This window comes from Ursus arctos, unplaced genomic scaffold (genome assembly GCF_023065955.2).
Source record: "Ursus arctos isolate Adak ecotype North America unplaced genomic scaffold, UrsArc2.0 scaffold_27, whole genome shotgun sequence".
NCBI lineage: Eukaryota > Metazoa > Chordata > Mammalia > Carnivora > Ursidae > Ursus > Ursus arctos.
Window position 1 is genome coordinate 965263 of NW_026622952.1, and position 26997 is coordinate 992259.

Here is a 26997-nt window from a genome sequence, read left to right on the forward strand (position 1 = left end):
GCTGTACTTGCCTGCTTACTCTTCTGAGGGCCCTGGTGATCTGCACTTTTAAATTTTCATCACCTGGGAGAGGTTCAGTCCCAGAAGTCAGCCTTATCTGATCTAGCCCTGCAGTTAACTTTAGCTTGTTATTAGTTTGCACCCCTGTTGCAAGGCTCGAACACTTTATAATAGACCAACTATTTAATTGTATTCAGACCCTTTAAAGAAAAATCTTAGTTGTCATATGTGTTTAAAACACACCAACAGGGGCGCCTGGGTGGCTCAGTCGTTAAGCGTCTGCCTTGGCTCAGGGCATGATCCCAGTGCTCTGGGATCGAGCCCCACATCAGGCTCCTCTGCTGGGAGCCTGCTTCTTCCTCTCCCACTCCCCCTGCTTGTGTTCCCCCTCTCGCTGCCTGCCTCTTTCTCTGTCAAACAAATAAATAAAATCTGGCTAAAATGCGGCTAATCACATGGGAGCTGTGACATCAAGTGCACATGAGATTTCAAAGATTTAGCACACAAAATCTTTTTTAATGTTTAAATATATTTTTACTGATTGTGTATTAAGATCCATAGGGTTAAATAAAACATATCATTAAAATATATTTCAACTATTTCTTCTTACTTGTTTAAATGTGATTACTAGAAAATTTTAATATGGCTTATATTATATTCCTATTGGGTAGCACTGTACTAGACAAGACTGAAAAGCAAATTTATTAACCATTGTGGAAATACTACAGTAACCAACAACTTCGGTACTATTGGGGCAGCTTTTTCTCTAAAGTGATTAGGGAATGAGCTGTGTATGTCATATGCCCTACATAATTATTAATATTTGAAAGGGTGTTTGCTGCCCTTTGTAGTCGTCTTTCATATATTGTCATATGATAACCATTTCTTTTACTTTTTAGAATAAAGTCACAGATAAATGGTTTTCTTTTGGTAAAAAAGTTAAAATTATGCATAGGTGTTTCTGTTACAAGGCTAATGCACAATAATCAGCAACAGATAAAACATTTGTCATATCCTATGAAGAATTTACAGTTATGGAGTAGTGTTTGTTTCCTGGTTTATTTATTTGATTGTCTAATGCATTTTGTAAAGGATTTTCAGTTATTTTGATTAATGTAATGTAAACTATTTTGCATAAGCAAGTCACTTTTTAAAAACTGTCAGTTGATCACACAAAAATGCATCAAATTCAATAATCAGCTTAATGATTCCCATGAAAGTTCCAGTATTTGAAGAAAACCACTTCTCATTGCAACATCAGGATAATTTTTCATCTAAAAAAATAAACAAAATGGGCCAGTGAAGAAATCAAAGAGGAAATTGAAAAATAGATGGTGACAAATGAAAATGAAAACATTATGGTCCAAAATCTTTGGGACACAGCAAGAACAGTTCTAAGAAAAAAGTTTATGGATACAAAGGCCTACTTCAAGAAATAAGAAAAATCTCAAATAAGTAACCTAACCTCACACATAAAGGAACGAGAAAAAGAAGAACAAACAAAGCCCAAAACTAGTAGAAAAAAAGGAAGTAGTAAAGATTAGAGCAGAAATGAAATAGAAATTAAAATGATAATAGAAAAGATGAAACCAAGATCTTTTTTATCCCAGGCTCAGGTTGTGATCCCAGGTTTCTGGGATTGAGCCCTGTATCAGGCTCCCTGCTCGGCAGGAAGCCAGCTTTTCCCTCTCCCACTCTCCCTGCTTGTGTTCCCTCTCTCACTGTGTCTCTCTCGGTCAAATAAATAAAATCTTAAAAAAAAAAAAAAAGAAAAAGAAAAGAAAAAAAGAGAGGGACACCTGAGTGGTTAAGCATCTGCTTCAGCTCAGGTCATGATTCCAGGGTCCTGGGATCAAGCCCCACATCGGACTCGTTGCTCAGCAGGAGCCTGCTTCTCTCTCTCCCTCTGCTGCTCCCCCTGCTTGTGCTCTCTTGCTCTCTCACTCTCTTTCTCTCTTTGTCAATTAAATAAATAAAATCTTTAAAAAAAGAAAAAGAGAACATTTAAATAAAATAAATAAATAATCAGAAATGAAGGAGGAGAACTAATAACCAACACCACAGAAATACAAATAGTTATAAGAAAATATTATGAAAATTATATGCCAATAAATTGGACAATCTAGAAGAAATGGATAAGTTCCTAGAAAGATACAGTCTTCCAAAACTGAATCAAGAAGAAATAGAGCAGACATATTACTAGTAATAAAATTGAATCAGTAATCAAAAACTCCCCAAAAAACAAATATCCAGGACCAGAGGGCTTCACAAGTGAATTCTACCGAACATTTTAAAAAGAGTTAATAGCTAATCTCAAGCTATTCCAAAAAATAGACGAGGAAGAAAAACTTCCAAATCCATTCATTGAGGCCAAAAATCACCCTGATACCAAAACCAGACAAAGACATTACAAAAATAGGAAACTACAGGCCAACATCCCTAATGAACATAAACACAAAATTCTCAACAAAATATTAGCAAACCTAATTCCACAATATATTAAAGGGTCATTCATCACAATCAAGTGGGATTTATTCCAAGGATATAAGGGAGGTTCAATACTCACAAATCAATCAATGTGATATGTCACATTAACAAGAGGAAGGATGAAAAGCATGATTATCTCAATAGATAAAGAAAAAGCATTTGATAAAATACAACATATGCTCATGATAAAAACTCTCAACAAAGTGGGTTCAAAGGTAACATACGTCAACAAAATAAAGGCCATTTATGAAAAACCCACAATTAACATCAATATGGTAAAAAACTGAAAGCTTTTCCTCTAAGATAAGGAAAAAGATAAGGCTGTCGACTCTCACCACTTTTCTTCAACCCAAGTAGTGGAAGTCCTTCCTGCAGCAATCAGTCAAGAAAAAGATAAAAGTCCTCCAAATTGATAAGAAAGAAGTAAAACTGTCACTATTTGCAGATGACATGATATTATATGTAGAACACTTCAAACACTCCACCAAAAAGTTTTGGAACTAATAAATGAATTTACTTGCAAGATAAAAAAATAATCTACAGAAATCAGTTGCATTTCTATGCACTAAAAATGAAGTAACAGAAGAAGAAACTCAGAAAACAGCCCCATTTACAATTGCACCATAAAGACTAAGATACCTCAGAATAAATTTAACCAAGGAGGTGAAAGACCTATACTGTGAAAACTATAAGGCATTAATGAAAGAAATTGAAGAAGACATAAACAAATGAAAAGGTATACCATGCTCATGGATTGAGAGAATTAATGTTGTTAAAGTGTCCATGCTACCCAAAGCAATTCACACATTCAATGTAATCCTCATCAAAATACCAATAGCATTTTTCACAGAACTGTAACAAAATAATCCTAAAATGTATATGGAACCACAAAAGACCCCAAATAGCCAAAGCAATCTTGAGAAAGAACAAAGCTGGTGGTTTCACAATTCTGGACTTTAAGTTATATTACAAAGCTTTAGTGACCCAAACAGTATGGTACTGGCACAAAAACAAACAGATCAATAGAGCAGGATAAGACCCAGAAATAAACCTATGTCAATTAATCTATGACAAAGGAGGCAAGAATATGTAATGGAGAAAAGATAGTCATTTCAATAAATGATGTCAGGAAAATTGGACAGCTACATGCAAAAGAATGAAACTGAATAACTTTCTTTCTTTCTTTTTTTTTTTTTTTTAAGATTTTATTTATTCGACAGAGATAGAGACAGCCAGCGAGAGAGGGAACACAAGCAGGGGGAGTGGGAGAGGAAGAAGCAGGCTCATAGTGGAAGAGCCTGATGTGGGGCTCGATCCCATAATGCTGGGATCACGCCCTGAGCCGAAGGCAGACGCTTAACCGCTGTACCACCCAGGCGCCCCTGAATAACTTTCTTACACCATACACAAAAATAAATTCAAAATTGATTGAAGACCTAAATGTAATACCTGAAACCATAAAATTCCTAAAAGAAAACATAGGCAATACTGTTTTGGACACTGGCCTTAATAACATATTTATGGATCTGTCTCCACAGGCAAAAGAAACAAAAGTAAAAATAAAGCTTTGGGACTAAACAAAATAAAAAGGTTTTACACACCAAGGGAAACCATCAACAAAACAAAAAGGCGACCTACCAAGTGGGAGAAGATGTTTACAAATGATATATCTGATAAGGCATTAATATCCAAAATATATAAAGAACTTACAGAACTCAACACCAAAAATCAAATGATTAGATCAAAAAATGGGCAAAAGACCTGAATGGACATTTTTCCAAAGACATACAGATGGCCAACAGACACAGGAAGAGATGTTTGACATCATTCACCATCAGGGAAATGCAAATCAAAACCACTATGAGAAATTACCTTACACTAGTCAAAATGGCTATTATCAAAAAGACAAGGAATAACAAGTGCTGGTGAAGATGTGGGGAAAAGGGAATGCTCATGCACTGTTGGTGGGAATGTAAATTGGTGCAAACACTGTGGAAAACAGTGTGGAGTTTCCTCAAAAAAATTAAAAATAAAAATACCTTATGATCCAGTAATTCCACTACTGGGTATTTACCCAAAGAAAATGGAAACACTAATTTGAAGAAATATATGCACCCTATGTTGACTGAAGTATTATTTACAATAGCCCAGATATGGAAGCAACCCAAGTGTCCATTGATAGATGAATGGATAAAGAAGATGTGGTATAGATATGCAATGGAATATTACTCAACCATAAAAAAAGCATAAGATCTTGCCATTTGTGGCTTTATGCAAGGACCTACAGGGTATAATGCTAAGTGAAATAAGAGACAAAAAAGACAAATACCGTATGATTGCACTTATATGTGGAATCTAAAAAACAAAATAAATGAACAAACAAACAAACAAAACCAAACTCAAATACAGAGAACAAACTGGTGGTTGCCAGAGGAGAGGTAGGCGGTAGAATGGGAAAAATAGATAAAGGGGACTAAGAGGTACAACTTCCAGTTATAAAATACATAGGGAATATATTTAGTAATGTTGTAATAATGTTGTATGATGTTGTATGATGACAGTTATTATGGTGAGCAATGAGTAATGTATAGAACTGTCGAATCAATATGTTGTACATCTGAAACAAATCTAATATCATGTGTCAATTATAATTACATAGTATATATAATTATATATTTATATATATTATAATTTTCAAATATAGTATAATTATATATTATATACACATATGATTATATGTGTATATAATATATAATTATACTTTTCAAATTATATAATTTTCAAATAATTATATAAATATAATTTTCAAAACATATTTTAGCACAAGCTAAAAAGAGAAGTCACAGTATTATCCAAGTATATTCCAATACTATTAAAAAATAAATGAAACTCCTTTTAGCAATCAAAATAATACTATTTCTCTGTCTGTTCTTTGAGACATAGTACATTTTTATTTGATCAATATGTGACCCAAGTAAACATAGCCTTCTAGTGCTCCGTAGAATCTTTATGACTTTTGAAGTTTCTTGAAATATTCATTCAGTCTAAAAACTAACCTGATATAAGAAATGTCTGTTTCTGATAATAGTTTGCAAACAAAATGATACACGCAGTGTTGGAATAGTCCAGTTAGAATCTCATGAAAATTTGATCATTGAAAGTTTTTTCCAGACTGTCTATTTTCAAAACATATTTTGTGTGTGTGCGTACTTGCGTGTTATGTTTGATTTTCTGTAAATATTACTGGGGCAATAATTTTGAGAAAAAAAATAAACTATATGTTCATTAAATGGTGTCAAATAAAATTATTGCTCATTGTAACAAGCTAAAAGGAGAGGTCACAAGTCAGTGAATTCATCAAAATGAAGCTATTAGCCTTACGTACTATTTGACTACACAAATTGTTTTACTTCATTCTGATTTTAATCCTCTTGCATTTTTTTTCCATTTAAGAGTGTCCTGATCTTCATTATCTTTTAAAATTCTTCTATGTCGGGGCTCCTGGATGGCTCAGTGAGTTAAGCATTGGACTCTTAATTTAGGCTCAGGTCATGATCTCAGGGTGGTGAGATTGAGCCCCACATTGAGCTCTGCACTGGGCATGGAGCCTGCTCAAGATTCTCTCTCCCTTGCCCTCTGTCTCTACCCTCTGCATGTGTTGTCTCTCTCTCTCTAAAAAAAAATTAAATTTTTAAAAATTCTTCTATGTCATTTTCACTACCCTTATTTTCTGAGCTTTATCAACTCATCCTTTGTGAGTTTTAACCACCAGTATTTTTTTTATTTTGTTTTTTATTTTCTATCGTGATATACAGGAGAGTTTTTCACATTTTAAGCTCTGTCAGTCTTTTAGCTTACTAATTTGGGCTTCCACTAGGCTACTTCTTTCTTACTGTATTTGAATTTTAGTCTGAACAATAAATATGAAGAAATATATCAACTTAATTTGAAACTGAGACATACATACAGCAATTCAAAAGCAATTTTAAATGGTTTTGATGCTGCATTGTTGTATTAGCTGCATTGCCACTTAATCAAATCATTCTTCTGCTCCGTACATCCATACATTGAGTTTTTGATGATGAATTGAGGGGTTTTGTCCCTGGATTGCTAGTGTCAGTAATTATTCGGCACATCATTTCCTCTGGAGCCACCAGACTTTGTTAGGTGAAGATAGAGTACTCTCGATGCGGCAATATGTTACGATGCATAAAGCACGTAGCTTCACACACAGACGTTTCCTCTGTATCCAGTGCTGGTATAAGTTTGTGCTCTTCATGCACAAGAGGTCCCATCGGTTCGTTACACTGGTTTCCATCAACAAAGAGATATATTATAGAGTAACTTTATTATTTTATACACTGGATTATTGAGTCTATTCCTGGTAAAAGATCACTTCCATTTTGACTAGATATTATTGACAATAAAATCCTCTACCTATTTTTTATATGTCTGATAATAGAAGAATTTTCCGCAGACCAGGTTCTCTCTCCCCATGTTTAAATCCTCACTTCTCTTCCATAATCCAGCTGGACCAGCCCAGGTGTCACAGGGCACATCATTATCACAGGATGACCTCTGGCCCTGTACGGTCACATCCCAGCAGGCATATACGTATGAGGGCACAGGCCTCCCACACCGGCACAGCTCATGGGCACTAAACCCTGCACAAAAGGTACTGTAAACCTCAGGGGTATATCCCACTGATCCAGCTAAATGTATCCCCAATGAACTTCCCATTAGATGGAGCCTCAAAACGTCATGAGCTCTTAACACACTTAATGTGAGAAAAAGAAGGACAGAGTAAAGTGGACAGAGACAGAAATCTTGACCAACAGTGTTTAAAATATCTCTTCTTGGGGCCCCTGGTGGCGCAGCCAGTTAAGCGTCTGACTCTTGGTTTCGGCTCAGTTTGTGATCTCAGGGTCTTGATCTCCCGTCACGCATCAGGTTCTGTGCTCAGCCTGCAGTCTGTTTAAGATTCTTTTCTCCCTCTGCCCCTCCTCCCCACCCCCACTCTCTCTCCTCTCAAATAAATAGATAAATCTTTAAAAATAAAATCTCTTTTCTTTTCCTTTTTGGAGGAATATTTTAAAAGAACATCTGACAATGTGAACACATTGCTAAGGCCCCTCCTGGGGTTCTTAGAACTGGTCCATAGAAGCCAGGGGCCCATAAGCATAAGCTTTATTCGCTTCACTATAAGTCAGCCCCTACCCTTATGTCAGCCTTGAGCCAGTGTTCCAGCACATGGATAGGGACCTCAATTCTCTGATTGATTAAGGTACTTTCCATGCTCATCCACTGTGCTCTTTATCCAGATGTGGGAGCTATTTGCCTCCCTCTTATTCAGAAGCATTAATCAGAGTGGAGAAGACCTGTTATCATATATTTTAGTGGTCTCAGTTTCTCCCAGATGGTCTGTTGCATTTTAATGCAAACATGTCTCCTCTTGGTTTGTTCTAATAATTCAGGCTTCCTCAACTAAGCTCCTTACTTCTGGTCTTCTCTGGTCCTCACTGTGAGTTACGGAAGAAACTATCTCTGAATGAGTGAAGAACATGAAAATTTAGACCCAAGTATTATCAGACAAAATTCAAAGAACCTACACAATTTTGTATGTTGACAAGAGAAACAAGTTCCCCAAGTATGTGATGTTATTTATCATAATGTAGATAACTTGGAAATGATTCTGGGAAGAGCATCAAACATCAGGGTAGATGATGTAATGCAAAACCAAAAGAATTTTTAGCCCAGTTGTGACATTTGGGAACAGATGTGTTAGCTACCTTCTAGTAATCGCTGTGTGTATTTGCAAGGAAAAGGATGAAAAACTTAGCTTGGTAGAAAGCAATCTAAATTAAATCAAATGAATTAAATTAAGTAAAAGATAATTTGGGCCAAATGTTGTGAAACTCTATTAGGTTATAGAAATCTCCCAGAGGAGACACAAGTAATACTATTACTCAGCACAGAGAAAACAATATTATCACTGAATGTGTTATGAGTAACTGCACTGTGTTTCTTCCAGGGGACTAAGGGGCTGTCCAGACACATGTTTACTATTTCTTTTCTCCACATGCCATGATTCTATGGTAACTACATCTTTGTTTGCACAGCGCTGAATTATGAGAACAAATGTCTTCACTAATGTAATACTTAAATACAAAGAGTGTTGCCTACAGAGTTCAATCACTTAAAGCCCTAATTAAAATGTGGTCATCTCATACAATAGCTGGATTTTCCACGCAAGCCAATTAATTTTGATGTTATCTAATGAAGAATGTCAAACTGGAAAGAAAGATGAAAGCAGGGATGGCAAATAAGTTTCATCTAGCAAGCCTACTGTAATTTGTTCGTAGTGTTTGCCTGAAGCTCTGAGCTGAGAAGGGTTTTAGGAAAATAATATGATCCATTAATGATGTCTACCATGGTGTAAGAAAAGCTAGTGACAATTTGTCTGCCGTTCGCCAAACTCTCTTAGATCCCAGCTAGAGGTCAGAATCCAAGATACCCCTGGCAGTGTGGACATCCTGTACCAGGGTTCTGGAACTGAGATTTTTCTTCCTTTGAAGTTTATCAGGAGCCGCAAAAAGACTAGGAACCTGTGGGTATACTATAGAGCTATACCCCCTACAGGGAAAGTCCTTAGAAGGCTTTTTCTATATCATTTTAATTATGAAGAGGCTGAGGACAGGGAAGCTGGTTCACCATAAGACATAGAGGCAAGGTTGGGACCAGAACCCACACTCCCTGGCTCCCACACCTGTGACCTGAAATTTGGGGGGGGAATGGAAGTGCTCCCCACCTGCAGCACTGCTCTCAGGTCCTGGATGGCCATATCAGATTCCTCTTAAAGCTGTGAGGGACTTGTCAATCTCTGGGCTGCCGGCTGTCTTCCTTCCTAGGTTCTGTTCCTGTTCCATTTTGGTGTCACAAGTTTGACCTCTTGTTCTTCAGGATCCAGTCACTCACTGCACTTTAACTCAGGAGATGTCAATAACTGTGGCTCCTAAAATGCCCAGTCTAACCTCGGGCTGCAATACAGTGTCTTTTGTCATGTAAGCAATGAAACTGGATGTTTTGTCTTTGTTTTTGTTTTTGTTTTACAGAGTTTATTTACTTATTTGAGAGAGAGAGCACAAGCAGGGGGAGCAGCAGAGGGAGAGAGAGAAACAGAGTCCCCACTGAGCGGGGAACCTGATGTGGGGCTCAATCCCAGGACCCTGAGATCATGACCTGAGCTGAAGGCAGACACTTAACCAACTGAGCCACCCAAGCACCCCGAAACTGGATGCTCTTAACCTGTTCTTAACCTTTTTCAGAATCCTGAACAAGCCCCAGTATTCCTGTCTGGTCTGTTAGTGACAAGAGCCAGCTCAGGGCAGATATGAGTCAGACCTGATGTCAGGCTCTGCGTCATCTGACCTTCAACATGCTCTGCCTAGAAAAGGCCTGGGGACAATGCGGAGAAGCTTCCCCTGCCTTGCCATGGGCGTTATTACTTTGCCCAGAATGATCTGATCCATTTCACTTGGCTTCCTTTCACTTGTGCTTTTTTCTCTTCCTATCAAGGGACCTACAGTTATCTAACAGCATGACGACCACCACCCTCATTCTTCCAAAGGCTTGGCAAGACACAGACGAAACAGGAAGAAACAGAATTTCATATCAGCAGAAAGCTGAGCGCTTCCTAACTCCTTTCCACAACTGACACGTTTACTCATATGTTCTTCTGAGCTTTCTTCTTTGTTTTACCTACTTTCTAGGTTTGGTCATGGGCCTCAGGCAGGGGAGATTGCCTGCAGGGCACCTGAGTGGGAAGAGCTTTTTTTCCTCCTGCAAGGACATAAATCATTCTTGATGTGAGATTTGGACCACAAGGTCAGTGTTTTTCTGGCAATAACTAGGACTGCATTGAATGAACATGAAACCCAAAATGGCATCATGGTCTCTTCAAGCCATAGGGCCTCTTAGTTGCAGAGTGCTTGAGCAAATTGCAATTATTCCTCCAACCACCTGCTGGTCTTACATATCTAGGTCTCTGTGAAGAGGTCATATTTCTGTCTCATTATTTAACATTTAAAAAGGAAATATACAATTTCTTACATAAAACATTTAGCATAGTGCCTGATACATGGTAAATGCTGTTATGATTTTTTTAAGATTAATTAATTTATTTGAGAGAGTGCGTGCACACGTGCGCGCGCGCGCGCGCACACACACACACACACACACACACACACACACACACACACGTGAGTGGGGGAGGGGCAGAAGGAGAGAATCTTTAAGCAGACTCCCCACTGAGCACAGACCCCCACGTAGACCAATCCCACAACCCATGAGATCATGACCTGAGCTCAAACCAAGAGTCAGAAGCTCAACCGACTGAGCCACCCGGGCACCCCCATGCTATTGTAATTTTTATTGTGTAGGTAGTATCATCACATGGTGTGTAGTACTATGCAGCTTCATGGTCATAAGAGCTGGAATATTACAGAACTTCATAGTTATTAAATAATTTTCAGTCAAAATCCCATCTTACCCGCAGATAAATAGCTCAAAATCTACCTCTACATGAATTTTTCCCCATTGATTCCAATCTCTCTCTTCTCTGAACCACCATAGCATTTTAACTGTCTCCATTTGTTCACATCCCCGACCTCCGCCACCTTGTCAATATGCACAGCTCCGGGAGTCACCCACTGTCTTCTGCATTGCTCTGAGCCCCAGGACATCACCAGGTCCTCTGCAGCCTGGATTTGGCCAATGGAAAGCACCAACGGGAGATCAGAGTGTGTATTAGTCAGGAATTAGGGTTCTCCAGATAAACAGAACCAGTTGGCTGTGTGTGCGTGTGCGTAATTTATAGGTGTATTATAATGAATTGGCTCGCATGACTATGGAAGCTGAAAGTTCCAAGATCTGCAGGGTCACTCAGTAAGTTGGAGACCCAGGAGAGCCAGCCGCGGAGGGTTCCCTCCCAATGGTTGGCAGGCTTGTGACCAGGAAAAGTTCATGTTTCAGAGGAGTTCAAAAAAGGAAAAAGCCAGTGTTCCAGTTCAAAGGCAGTCAGACAGGAAAGAGTCTCTCTTGCTTGGGGGAGAGGCAGCTTTTTTGTTCTCGTCAGGCCTTCAACTGATTGGATGAGGTTCACCCACGGTATGGAGGGTAATCTACGCGGTCTACCAACTGAAACGTTAATGTCATCTGAAAACACCCTCAGAAACTCTCAGAATAATGCTGGATCACATATTCGGGCATACTGTGGCTCAGTCAAGTTAACACAAAATTGACCATCACAGTGGGTAAAGGAGAGAAAGTTCTGAATATTCCTTTCCTACTGCCTCCCTGCTTTGGCACCATGTCTCTGTAAGGGTCTGTGTTTCTCTGCGGCTACAGTTCCAGTGAAATAGCCTCCCACCCCCAGGCTACTGTTCTATTTATTTTCTCTCTTACCCTTCCAGTCCCCCCGGGGGGCTGGTAATATCTCCCTGTGTTACTGGTTTGGGGGCACCTGAACAATCTTTGCTCATCCTTTTAACCCAGCACGTGTCTCTGTGGAATATCTGTCTCTGTGTTTAGACCATTTGGGGTGAATGCTGTTTCCTTGCAGCCCTAATAGATACAGTGGTATTCATCTGCTTTTCCATTTTATAATTGTAATAGAAATACATGTTTATAATCAAAATTTTGGAAAATAAAGAATACATAAATAATAAAATAAAACCAACCAGAATCCTACTAGAGGAGATAATCATTATTAACTTATTATTGCATTGCTCCTATTGGTATATATGAGAAGAGGAGCATTAGATAAATAACTTTTTGTTGTGTGTGTCCATTTCTTTAAACATTCTTCAATTTTAATTTTTAATGGTTGCCTATTATTTTGTGATATTTTAACTCTCTTGCACTTGGATTATACATTATTTTCTGCCCTTAATAGAAACTCACAGAGTCAATTTACTGTGTCATTCAACTAGTTTGGTACCTTGCGCATTAATGTTATTCATTCACAGACACATCATTCACCCCTTCCCGTCAAAGATGTAAAATAGTTTACAGAGATAAATAAAATATAGTGAGACAAAGTACATTTCAAATATATGGGACTAAAAGAGAAAATAAACATAGTAACATAAGATGGAGTCAAGAGTAAGGTTGGAATCCAATAATGCATGCCAAGAACCTCATACTCTTATTAGAAGTTGGCTACAAACTTGGCTCTAAGCTTTCTAATAGTCTGTTCAAAGAGGAGAACGCTAGCAGTTACTCAGTGGAGAGTTTCCATAAAAGAACAATGCAGTTCCTCGGGGGGAGTACAGAAAGGCACAATGTGTTCTTTTCAACAATATCTTTATAGTAAAGGCATTGAGGGGTTTCACAAGGCTGTTTCTGATAAAAATCTGCCTGTAGAAGGTGAGGGTATCATGCCAAACTGTAATTCAGGAAAAGCAATTCTACAAGAGGGTGGATGAGACACATTCCTGGTCCACAGCTCTTGATCTTTGATCTGGCTTACCCCAGGAGTTGCGTTCAAAGAATCTATAGAGAAACAAATAGCTTGCATATGCTTCAGGAAAATCTTCATGCTGGTCTCTTTATAATATCTATATATCTATATCTATCTATATTAAGTGGCAGCGTTCTGGTTCCTACGACAGGGTCATTTGGACTAAAATAGATTCTATCCCTCCTACAAACACATAAAACCTAACAAAAAGTTGTAAACACATAGCCAAGATTGAAAGAACAAATGGACTTTCTTCTGTTATTGGCAATAGCAAGAAATGTCTCAGGCAGAGTGGTAGGCTCACCAGCTGCCTCTGGTGGTCCAGGGGCACATCCTACCTGGGTATAGGCCCAAAAGACTGAGATTTTAATGCCCCAAGAAGGGCATTTTGATGTGGTCTTAAGCCTCTGCAAAATAGGGAACTGAAACTGGGAAATGCTTTATATAGCTAAGTCCCTGGAAAGAAGTTATAAAAAATTCTAGTATTAGCTGTTCTGGAAAGGGTTCTGATTTAAAAATAAAAATTGAATAAATGAACAACAACAGATCCTCCTGTGAGAAATGAAATCCCAATCCTGAGCCATTTGCAAGTACAGAGCCCGAATCTGTGGGATAATAAACTGCAAAATTAATACAAAAATGGTTTCCAGACCTCTGAAACTCATAGAACACTTGGTAAAAGAAAATGCAAAACAAGTCTCATGGGACACCCAGAGACACAAACAACTACAGTTGAAAATGAACTCACAGTAGAAGTTACAAACCACAAAAGAAAATGAATCACCATAAGGGAAAGTCAGCAGATATAAATATACAGGAAAACATGTGCTCCCCACCAAATTGAAATATTAGAAAGGGACTATATAATAGCTATGTTTAAATCATTTAAAAGTTAAAACAGGAAATAGAAACCATATGAAATATCAAGACACCATCTAAAGAAAGGAGACTCTAAACAGAACTAAAAATGAAAGATACAGTTATTGAAGCTAAAAACTCAAAGTATGGGTTAAATAACAAATCAGATGTAATTAAAGAGCGGAAAGGACCTGAGGAAATATCTCAGAATTCAGCTGAGAGATAAAACAATTCTAAGATATCAGATGACTGTGAGCTCAAGTTCATGTTTAACTTTACACGTACAGAGCACTTACTTCAGCAGGCACTGTACTGTGTTCTTTATAAATATCATCTTACTTAATCCTCATAATAATCCTACTTTTCAAATGGGTTAATCGAGGTACTAAGAGTTTGATTTACTTACCAAATCTTCACAGCTCAAGAGGGGCAGAGCTGGGATGGGAAGCCAGCTGCCTGACTTGGATAACGATCCTCAAGGATCTCACTGCTTCTGATACCCCCTCTCTCTGCTGCACCATTTTACCCCCGACCCCCAGCCCCCTCCGCGCCTGCTGCATCATTCCTATCAGCATACAGTAATGTTCTTCTATTTCCAACATTTAAAAAAATTCTTTCCTGACCTTAAATGCCGTCAGTTACCAACCCCATTCTTTTGCTCTTTCTCACAGTCAAAACTTATAAAAAAAATTCTACAAAGGCTCTTGACTTCCTTGCCCACTCTTTCCTCTTCAGTCCACTCAATTCTTCATCTATATTACACCACACTACCTTACAACACTACTCTGAGCTTCATATTCATATATTTGTTTTCCTAGTTGATATCTCCAATTTAACTTATCTAAAACTAAACTCTTGATCCCCCAGCCACCCCCATTTTTATTATAAAATATGTAAAAAAGATATGAAAGTAAATGATCTCTTCACAAGATGTTTATTAAGGACAAAGAGAAAATGTAACTTTACTGGCATAAATAACCTTAATCAAGTAGAGTTAATCACCAATCATGTGACAGATACTGGGTGACTCTTGATAGGACACTCAGAAGATACATTACTTCTGTGGTTCTCACAGCACTCCAGCTGGTCTTAAGGGTTAACTTGCTTCAAGTTAACACACTCCTTGCTTACTGACTTAAGGCCCTTCACCAGAACTAATTTACTTTCTTTGAGACTTGCAGACCACTGGCCTTGGGGAATGAAGGACCAGAATGTTCCCAGGCCATAGAGGGCAACAAGTCTGTTTGAAGCCCCCTTAGCTTTCTGATTAGCCCAGCAATCTTTTAGCAAAATGTTTTTCTTTTTTAAGGTCACACAAATGACTTCACTGGCCTCCCTTTGCACATCTGTAGACCTTGCCCTCCTTTGCAGAAAGAACAGAGTTCTCTTGCACAACCCCTGGGTACCAAGGAACCAGATCTTCTTGCACAATTTCCAAGCCCTGAGATAACTTGGCAGCTGACATCATTGAGTCAGCCTGTAATCAAGAAACGTCACAGACCACTGCACTCCCTTAACCGATTAAACTCCTTTAAAAATTCCTGCGCCAGGAGGAAACCTCAGATAAGCCTTTGACACGAGTCTTCCTTCTTCCCAGGTGGCTGGCCTCCTGAATAAAGCTCATATTCCTTTCCAGTCAAAACCTGTCTCTTGAGTATTGGCCTTTAGAACAACGGGCAGCTGAACTTGGATTTCCGTAACATGGTTTTCCAGTAAAAAATGTATAACCTAAATCTAATCATGACGACACATCTGACAAACCTAGACTGAGGGACATTTTACAAAATAAAGGGCCTATGTATTTTTTAAATGTGAGGTGATAAAAAAAAAAGCTAGACAAGACAGGAACTGATCCAGATTTAAAGAGATTAAAGACATTAAACAAACACTTGCTAAATGCAAGTGTGGGCCTTGATTGGATCCTGAACCAGAAAGCAAAAACTATTTTTCTTTGGCTATAAAAGATATTAGCGAGACATTTGGTGACATTTGAATGAGATATGAAGTATAGATAATGGTGCATATTATACACTTGTAATACTTATAGTACTATATAGGTATTAGTTTTGATTTTGATGATTGGAGTATGGGTATGAAAGAGGGTGAATTTGTTTGTAGGAAATACACATTCACAGGAGTGAATGGCATCATGTCTATAACTTATTCTCAAATGGTTTAATAAAAAAACACATACACATTCATCCATAGATACAGAAAATGATAAAGCACAAGGGGTATGTTATCAACATTTGGGGATTCTGATAGAGTATACACAGAAATTTTTTGTATTATTTTTGCAATTTTTCTGTAAGTTAATTATCCTTAATCACAATGTTTTACATACACACCAGTAGAACAAATAATGTATAAACTTCTAGGTAATTATTATCCGGCTTCAGTTATTACCAACTCCTGGCTAACCTGGCATCCTTACCTATACCTACGTGTTTCACATTTGCATAGTGCTTTAATCCTATAACATTTTTACAAACACTATTTCATTTTGAGCCTCACAGAAATCCCGTAAGAGGAAGGGCAGGAATTATCCTCTCCTTTCAGTAGATGAAGCAGTTGAGACCGAGAAAAGGTTAGGAACTTACCTTTGCTCATACAGTTAGCTGGTGACAACTGGGACCCAAAGGCTTTCTGGCTTGGGCTCATTGCTCATCTCACCACATACCATTATTCTAAAATAGTAATAGTGAAAACCCCGCATAATGTGATCTCCAGGAGGTTCCTCTTCCTTCCTGAGCCTGTGCCACCATCTTCCACTAACCAGCCCAAGATCTCTGAGGTCCTGAGGTCCATAAAGATGCCAGGAAACCCACCACCTCTGAACCCTCCACAACCCAAATGCTCCGCTCTGGGTGAGGACTAGTCTATGTCTCTCTCACCTCTACCGCTCCTGGGAGCACCGCCTCGCTCAGGGCCCTGACATCTCTTTGCACAGGCCTTTACTGTAAAGTTTTCACTTTATGGTACAGGTAGCTGTTATACGTTTGTCTCTCCAGCTAGAAGTGAGTCCGTATTTTCATCAGTTAGGATCTTGGCCTCTCAAATTAGTAATCTGGAGTCAGTCTAACAAAGGGACTATTTATTTACAAAAATGTGAACAGATTTTAAGAAAATGAAAGAATCGTACAATATCCTCCTTTCCCTTCTCTCACCAACTCCCCTACCCCCTTTTTTTACCAGTCCTAGAGCTGAATCCTTTTGGAATCCTTTTGGAATCAGAACCAGAGAAATGGTCATCATATGGACATAGCTGCTGACAGATGAGCGTCACTTCACAGGTGCAGCCAACACCAACCGGAAGCCAGAAGGCAAGGGAGCCCATCAGTAAGCGTCAGTCTCCCAGGGCTCAGAACGGGGAAGAGAGGGCAGAAAGTGGGACTGATGTAGAATGAGCTCACGTCTTTGCATCCCCAGCATGTGGCCAAGTACTCAGCATAGGGTTGGTGCACAGAAATACTTTCTATCGAATTGCTGAATCTTAGATATTCTCATTGATATATCCTAGAAATATAGAAAACATTTTTAAACATTGCTATAGCATATATAAACTGTGTATTATCAAAGTTTAAAGTGTTCTGTTGTCATAATGAAGTTAAATTTCTAAACCAAAACATAAAACTAATTGGTTTAAGAATGTTATAGCCAAGGTACAGTATTGTATGGTTTTGAAGTTATTGCTTCCCCAAGTGGATTCAGTTAAAGATTTTGCATACCTCTTCGTATTAGAAAAATAGATTTTTTGTTCTACATTTCTTGCCCAAATACTGAAGCTCCTCCGGCAGTTTAATAATTAAAACACCATGAAACTCGGGCATAACAGGAACGTTGCAGCTAATGATAAACACACACAAATGTATCAGTTACGCCGCCTCTGAAGACACCGGAGAGCTGGCCCAGGAGCTCACTGCAGTGCTGCCAGCCGTCTAAAACACACTGCTGGTCCTCCAGCTTTCCCAAGTCAGATTCCCAGCTTTTATAAATACGTCTGCTTGCTGATTTTTGCAGCATAAAACTCTTACTTCAGGGGAGCCTGGGTGGCTCAATCCCTTACGCGTCTGACTCTTGATTTCTGCTCAGGTCCTGATCTCAAGGTCCTGAGATCAAACCCCGCCCCTGGCTCCCTGCTCAGCGGGGAGTCTGCTTGAGGGTCTTTCCCTCTGCCCCTCCCCCCACTCTCTCTTTCTCTCAAAATAAATAATCTTAAAAAAAATACACCTTGCTTCGAAGGCCACTCAGTACTCATTTCTCTAATTGATCTATTTAACAAAAACAACCTGAAGTGTTTGCATCACACACTAGAACTCCCTGAACATCTATAACTAATAAGGTGAGGTTGTGGCTCCAATAAACTTACCATTGACCCCTCATTTGCTGGAAATTCACAGCTTAAGCCCTTAATCACATAGGGCAGGCGTTCCAGGATTTATGCCCATTGTCCAGGTGTAATGATTAATAGTACCCCCTTCTTTTCTCAAAAGTATTCTGATTTGGTCAATGAATTATGTGGTCACCCTACTTAAAGGCCCACCCTCGGCCTAGTAACTTCAAGATGACAGCATGCCTCACGCAGCACCTCACTAATGGTGCAGCTGTGATACCCATGCGGTCGTTCGGCAATTCATTGCGTCTCGTGTTAATTTCCTGCGGCTGCTGTAACACATCCCCACAAACTTGATGGCTTAACCCAGCAGGCATTTTTATTCCTTCACAGTTCTGGAAGCTACAGGTCCAGAATCAAGGTGCGGGTCAGGGGCACTCCTTGGAAGGCTCGAGGGGAGAATCCGTTCTTTGCCTCTTACGGCTTCCCTTGGCTGCTCCCTGGTCTGCAGCCTCACCACTCCCCTGCTGTCTCTCCTGTCTGCATAGTCTCACCCAGTCTGACCCTTCGCAGATTTGTCGTTAGATCTAGGTCCCAACCAGGATAACACAGGATGATCTCTTTATCTCAAACTCCTTCATTTAATTACATCTGCAAAGATTTTTTTTTTTTCAAATAAGGTCACATTCACAGGTCTCAGGAATTATGACATAGACAGAATTTTTGGAGGGCCACTGTTCAACCCACCACACATATTAAGGTTAAGCTTACATTTTCTAACTATATTTTTTAAAGTATGGGATTTCTGGGTTACATTTTCAAAGATCCCATTGAATCACTTACAGGTGACATGATGGCATGTATATCTTAGATGTCCCTGTTACAAGTTAAAAGCCAACTGAGGACTGCCTCCCTGGCCCCTGCCCTGAGCAATCTGCTTTCTATAACCCTCTTCACAGCAGATTAGTCCAACTCATTTAGAGAAGCCATCTATGGAACTAGGATGAGGGGAGGGAGGCTCTTGCCTCAGGCACAAAATGTAAGTATTTTGTGACTATGACATAATTGATCGTGATGACTGGGGTTTTGGCAACCCCAATGAACTGTATACCCAAGGTGAGTGCCTCACTTGCCTACCCCTAGAGTCTGCATCTTCAGCTACTTTCCTTTGTAAGATCAGGCATCATAACTCTTGTGTTTGTGACATTCTCTAATAATGAACATATAAAATCTCCACCCTCAGTATTTCTCAGTTATCATAATTGGCATCATCACTCAATAAAAATATGATTCAAATGCTTTGAAGGATTAAGCTTTCCTCAGTCCCTTTCCTTCTCCCTCGGCACCAGCCTGCTCCCGTCTTTTCCTATTCGAGAGCCCAGAGGAAAAAAACAGTAGACTTTCTAATTTTCCCATCAAACAGTGGAGACCAGATTTTTTTCTGGATTGAAACGGTACATTTAAATCAATCAATAAGTAGGTTGTCGAGTGTCTTAAGTGTTCCCCAAACACAAACATTCAAAATTTCATGCTCCTTTCACTTTTCTTTCTACTGGAAAGCATGTACTGATGTATTACCACCATCCTATCTCCTTCTGACAAGTCGTATTCAAAGTCATGAAGATCGCAAGCCACCATTCTGAAAGGCTGGTGGCGCCAGAGGCATATCTTCCAAATTAAGCCAGCGGGACTTGAGAAGCCTGGCCCGAAAGACCTCAGCCCCTGAGTCTTTACCTGAAGCCCGATTCTCTAAGAGATCTCTTCTGTTAGAACTCCAGCCTATTCTGACCCTTCCCTCCTTCACCTTTGAGAACTCTCAGGGTTTATGGGATCATTCCGAAAAGAGTCTTAGTCTGAATCTGTCTAAATCAGAGCCCCCTTTCAGCAGACGTGCACGAGACACGTCCTTCGCAAGCACGGAGTATGGGAGGCAGATCTAGACAGTCCCCCGAGGAGGTGACTCTCCGGAGGGACACTCCACTCTTTAGGATTTGCTTAGCTTTATTTTCAGAGCAGGATAGAACTTCAGGGCTGGTCATTTTTCTGAGCCATTACTTTTTCAGTCTCTATTTAGACATGATGTCAAGCCAGAACAAGGTAGCAAATTGTGTGGAGACAAGCTGAATTTGTTATGGGATGTTTATGTGGTTCCAAATATGAATGCTTAAGAAAGAAAGAGAACTTCTCATCTTGTGTTTTTACCTCAAGCTCAAGTATATGAGTCTGGTGGCTACTGGCTATTCATTAATAGTTGTTCATTAATAGATTGAATCCATGTTATTTCCGTTTTCAACTTGATTTGCCTACTGGTCTTTATTCTTAGCACCCTCAAAAGACATACTTTTAAAATAACTATAAGGGCGCCTGTGTGGCTCAGTCAGGTAAGCATCTGCCCTCAGCTCATGTCATGATCCCAGGGTCCTTAACTCAAGCCCCATCAGGCTCTCTGCCCAGGGGGAGGTCTGCTTCTCCCTCTCCTTCTGCCCCTACCCCTGCTTGTGCTCCCTCTGTCTCAAAATGATAAAGTCTTAAAAAAAAAAACACAAAAAACTATAAAACTATAGCCTTAGGAGATTGAAAAGAAAAACAATTTATCCTTTTGACAAGCCTAAGAAACTTTGTTATAATGCAGTTTACTAAATAAAGGATTGGGTTGAATTTCACTACTGGGTATTTACCCCAAAGAGACAGATGTAGTGAAGAGAAGGGCCATATGCACCCCAATGTTCATAGCAGCATTGTCCACAATAGCCAAAGCGTGGAAGGAACCGAGATGCCCTTCAACAGATGACTGGATTAAGAAGTTGTGGTCCATATATACAATGGAATATTACTCAGCTATCAGAAAGAACGAATTCTCAACATTTGCTGCAACATGGACGGGACTAGAGGAGATAATGCTAAGCGAAATAAGTCAAGCAGAGAAAGACAATTATCATATGATTTCTCTCATCTATGGAACATAAGAACTAGGAAGATCGGTAGGGGAAGAAAGGGATAAAGAAAGGGAGGGTAATCAGAAGGGGGAATGAAGCATGAGAGACTATGGACTCTGAGAAACAAACTGAGGGCTTCAGAGGGGAGGGGGTGGGGGAATGGGATAGACTGGTGATGGGTAGTAAGGAGGACACGTATTGCATGGTGCACTGGGTGTTATACGCAACTAATGAATCATCGAACCTTACATCAGAAACCAGGGATGTACTGTATGGTGACTAACATAATATAATTAAAAAACATTAAAATAGAAAAAAAATAAAGTCCTCAGCCAGAAACTCAGAAAAAAAAAAGAATTGGGTTGAGAACAATTATAAAAATATACTCATAATCTTCCTGTTTTTTTGCATCATTAAACTCATAGGACAGAAGGACAATCAATCGGTCAATAATTTAATGCCTACTAAAAGTATGAGGCAATATACCATGCTACCTATTACCATGGAGAACAGTCACTCGTAATCCAAAATCACAAATAATATTAAAAATCATGTATTTATTTGCTTTTGCATGTGATGTTTGCAGATCACTATTTTTTAGTTACATTTTGGAGAGACTAGTATCAAGAGTTACATTATTTTGAGCACGCACCATTGGGCAATAAAGAAAGTAACCTGAGAACTTGTGGGAAAACTAGAGGACACTTCAGTTTGAGACTGAGAAAAAAGAATAAAGAAAAAAAGGGGGGAAAAGTGAGACTGAATAAGCTGGAAAATAAAACTGAGACTAGATCTATTCTAGTCATAGATATAAAATAAAAGGACTGTGGGGCACTGGGGCGGCTCAGTCAGCTAAGTGTCTGACTTGGTTTCAGCTCATGTCGTGATCTCAGGGTCATGGGATGGAGCCAGTTGTCGGGCTCTGTGCTCAACACAGAATCTACTTGTCCCTCTCCCTTGCCCAAGCTCGCTCTGTCTCTCTTTCACGTAAATACATAAATAGAATCTTAAAAATGAAATAAAAGGGTTGTTTCTCATGTGCAGCTGGGCAACCAGTTAATGACTTTATAGTCATTTTCTGTATCAGAAGAGGAAGGGGTGGTAAAAGGGAGAGGGAGAGGGGTAGAACAAAGGGATCAAAAACGAAGAGAAGGAAAAAGGCAAAGGCTAAAAGCACTTCCCTGACTCTCCTCGCCTCTCGCGGGCGGCAGTTGTTACACTGAAAGGTAAGGGAAGCAATCTAGATGAGGCCGATCAAAGAAAGAACGTGCTTGACAATCATAACCAGATGCAGTGCTGTTGATTCATTTCCCCAAGTTTTCCCGTAAGATTACTTTGCTAACATAGACCCGGGTCTAAACAATAGGGACGGTATAGCTCCTTTAGACTCAGGCTGCACGTTGCGGGACACCAGGTGTTTGGGGGAAAGCCGTTCCATGCTCTTCACCAGCCTCTGTACAGCAGCGGCCGGAGCTACAGTGCTCGTGCGCTGTGGGGCTTCTCTTCCTCCCGGGGCTTGCGTCTACCAGCCTCTGTGGACAGGCAGCCACGGCCACGGCCCGGGCTCGGTTACCGTGGCGCCGTCTTTGCCTGCCTTTTACAGTGTGTCGGCTGCGCTTGTCAGAGCTCCTCGAGCTCTTCTCTCTTCGGGCTTTAAAAAAAGCTGAAATATCACATAGGGAGTATTCACAGAAAAGGCTAGTGGTTTTTAAAAGTCATAAGTACTTAAATTTTTTAAAAAGTGAGGCAAACCCAATAGAAACACGTTGTGGAGCAGTCTTGTACACGTTCTTTGAATAGCGACTCGGGGAATTTGATTTGTGTTTGAATTCCAAGGTAAAATTTCCAAAGAAAGACACTTGCTTTGGCCGTAGGAGCATGTACTGATTTAATCCTGTCGGAGGGACGGATGGCCATTGATTAAATACTGTGGTGTCAAATAGGCCAACCGGATTGAAAATGTAACTGGACTGCTGACGAGACAGGTTTTGTGTAGAAGTGGATCCGACCTCAGCAATAGTCATGTGACGTCAATCTCATGGTCTGTTTGCAAAGGCAAAACCGGACAGTTGTTCTGGAGCAGCAAATCACTGAGAAAAAGATGACTTGGTTTGTCTCAGGTGTTTCATACATACTATGCCAGACTTTTGAGGTTATCAGGAAGAGTCAGCTCTTAAAATATCATTTTCCTCAGTATGTGTTCTTCACCAAAAATTGAAATTCCCACATTAATCTTTCAGTTTCTCTTGCATATGCAGAGATGAAAATAGAAACTCATTTAAATTACCGTGTATAATTATCATGCTGTAAGATTATAATTAGAACAGTGTTTCTCAAAGTTCAGTCTCTGTACAAGTAACATCAGCATCACCTGAGAACGCATTTGGAATGCAGATTCTCAGGCTTCCGCAAGACCACTGAATCAGAAACTCTGGAGGTGAGGCCCAGCAATCTGTATGGAGCAGGCCCTCCGATTCTGAGTCAAAGCAAAGTCCGAGAAAAACATTATCATTATTTATTACTGCTTACAGTGGAATCATTACAAATTGAGCAAAAAGAAACCACTGAATTGCACATTCTTTTGTCTAGTCTCACATCTGCTCTTCAGCAAGATGGATAATTGCGGAACTGTGTTCACATGTATCTAAAGCATAAATCCTAGATTCATTCCACTGGAAAGAGAGTTCTGAAATGATAGATTCCCCGTTGCTGGCCGTTCAACTTCTGAAGAAACGTTAGATCCTGAAAAAACTTTGCAGCTGAGTTGAGAACATTGCAGCTTATTCAAAAGGGTGGATGTTAACATAGTTTCAGACTCTGGATGGCATTTTATTAGACTGGGTAACTTAAACTCCCACAGCAATTAGTGAGTACTCTGATCAAAAAGAAATGTGAGGCAAAACTAAACAAAAAGGAATAAACAACTTTTTGTTTGGATATAGATGGATGGAAGTATTTGGGAGATGGAAGGGAAGAACAAACAATATACAATATCATTAGCATGATCAATCCTTTCCCACCCAAGCACTTCCACTCTAAATTCAAGCTGTTTTATTCTGGTGTAAACCCTCGAACTGTCTACAATATACAAAACCACAAAATAAGGTTAAGAAAAGAGTCTTCTGATAACTCTTCACAACCTAAAAGGGTGACTGTAAATAAATGCTCCTTGGAAAACTATCAAAAGTTTTCACATTCTTCTAAAAGTTATGTCTGAAAAAAGGGAAAACCAAAGGACTGAGCCTGAGAAAATCAGTATCTTTAGTTCCTCCAAAACACCCCCCAGTACACTGGGCTCTTAAGTGCTGGATAAACTTTATTACACCTATTACACCCGTGAACGGTGCAATATGATACAAATTTTGAAACTCAAAAACTCCCAACTACCTACCCGGGGTGATTCATTTCCCTCCTTACTGATACCGCGGTGCCAGAGGGGGCCTTTGAAAGTGCTGGAGATCTCCTCCCTCGCTGCCCTGAGTTATGTCTTACACTTTACTTCAGGCTTCTTTGCTACTTTCTGGGTTTTTCTCTTTTAGTTTGTTGTGTGCACAACTTCTGTTGTCTGTTTCCTCTGTTCTTTAGAAGAAAGTTGAACCTGCAGTTTTGGGGGGTTATTAATAGTTTCCTGTATAATAGTCCCATGAGCAAGAAGGAGGGGCAGAAAAGAAAAAAAATAGAAAAGGAAGATGTTGCTGAAATAGAAGTAGGCAAGTAACTACAGCCTCCACAAACCAATCTGTAGCATCAGCCAATCATCAGACTTTGGAGAAACCTTTAAGGGAATATACCCGGAGAATACAGGAAAGCTTCACTGGGTGATTTCCTGGACATTTCTCAATGCCACGGCAGAGAGATATTGCATAACTTGTAACAAGTACCGTGGTTTTCTAAATGAAAGATACAGTACTTGTGCATCAAAAATACTTTATGCAGGGGCACCTGGGTGGCTCATTCAGTTAAGCGGCTGCCTTTGACTTAGGTCACGATCCCAGGGTCCTGGGCTCGAGCCCCACGTCGGGCTCCCTGCTCAGTGGGGAGTCTGCTTCTCCCTTGCCCCTCACCCCGCTTGTGCTCTTTCTCTCTCTCAAAATAAAATAAATAAAAATTTAAAAAAAAAAGAAGTTGGCAATGAAACAAAGCAGAGGAGAAGGTGAGTAACTGGACGGAGTGTGTGACCTTAGAGAAGGTTTTTGTGCAAGGTTAAGACTCATATACATTTATAGGCAGGGGAAAGAAAAACTAGAAATGAGAAAGAAAGTAGAAAAATTAGTAAATTAAATCCCAGAAAAGGTGGGAAAAGAGAAAGATCACTAACAAAGATGAAAAAAATTGGCTTTGGAAAGAAATGAAGGATTTCTTTTCCTCTAAGATAGGAGGAAGAATAAGATGGGTAACATATGGTTACTTTGGAAGCAGACAAGAGGGAAACTAAGGCATGAAGATGCCTCCTAACTTCTTTTCTGAATAAGCTGGGAAGCCGTCTCTCTCTAAGAGTGGGCATGGAGGAAAGAGGAGTGCACCAAGTTTACGTAGAGGTGTTATGGACACTGGTCTCCAGGGAGCAGAGCTTAAAAAAGAAAGAAAAAGCATACTTATTTAAAGCTTCTTCCTCCCCTCACTACATCTCCTGGTAAAATGACACTTTAAAATAAGGAGAAAAGTGCTCTTCAGGCGGGAGCAGAAGTAACATTCATTGGCACCACTTTTGTCTGAAAGAGAAACCACAGCTGATTGAGACAATCTGAACATGGACATGGTCGTCTCGATTGTTTTCAGAGGGGACTCAAAGTAACATCAGTCCAAGGCAAGGTGATTATTAATCTTCACTCTTGGACTCTTCCAGTCACAACTGTTGAGAAACCTTGTCATAACCTTATCTCGGGTGTCAATGGCCAGCTGCTCGGCAGGGTGCTGCCCCAAGTGCTACATTTAAATCCCCTTGAAGGCTCTAATTTCCAGCTTCTGCCAAGGAAAAAGGAACATGATGCCAAACTCAGTTGAGAGCCAAAGGAAACAAACAAGTCTCAGGTAACATATACGGCTTTCTGGCCGCTTCCTACAAAGCTCAGAAAACAGGAAGTTCTAAGCTAGGCTTTTATTAGAAATGGGAAAATATTCGGCTTGCCATATAGACACTGACCCAATATGTGTACAATCCTTTATAAAATATTAAACCTAAAATGTGTGCCATCGCAAAAGGTTTGAGTATACACATACTGTCACAGAACACTAATTATGTTTCCCATAGGGAAGCTGAGCTGCCACCAGGTGAAAAGTGGTGAAGTATGGATATGCAGGTGAGTGATGTATACTTTCCAGCTAAGAAGTAATACACTTAGTTACAAGCCGGCCAGTTATTCTTTTCTAAAAAATAGAGTGAGAGAGGGAACATATTTATTAACTCTTGAGTAACTACATGAGCTGACACAGAGCAAGAGTTAAAGAAACTCAAATATCCAGGTATATTTGGGTACCCTGAACTAGAATTCAAGTTTAGCAGTTCTGACTTTAAGAAGGACTCACTGAGCCTTTTCTTAAGATCAGAAATTGCCCAAGACATAGGCAATTGTCTATTAGTATATTACATATATGCAACAATCTTCCTGGGCAAGAAAGCTTATTGCCCTATCAAGCCTTTAATTGTTCTCTATTCTAATTAGTAGGACTTTATCTGTATCTAAGTTAATTATTCAGGGAATCTAAAATCCCTGAATCTCCTTTTCTAGGAGAAAGTTACTTTTCTTCCTCTCTGATCCAAAACCCTAAGTGTTCTCTTCCTTATGTCTAGCAGAACAAAATAAGGAAGAAACAACAACAACAAAAACCCCATAGCATACACATTTTCCTTCGTCTTTCCTTTG

At 39.6% G+C, this 26997-nt stretch overlaps 1 protein-coding gene across 2 annotated transcripts in view; it reads right to left on the reverse strand.

Annotated features, from left to right (window-relative positions):
* Window positions 1-26997, reverse strand: part of PSD3 (pleckstrin and Sec7 domain containing 3) — a 702408-nt gene that overhangs the window by 669047 nt on the left and 6364 nt on the right. The window lies entirely within an intron of this gene.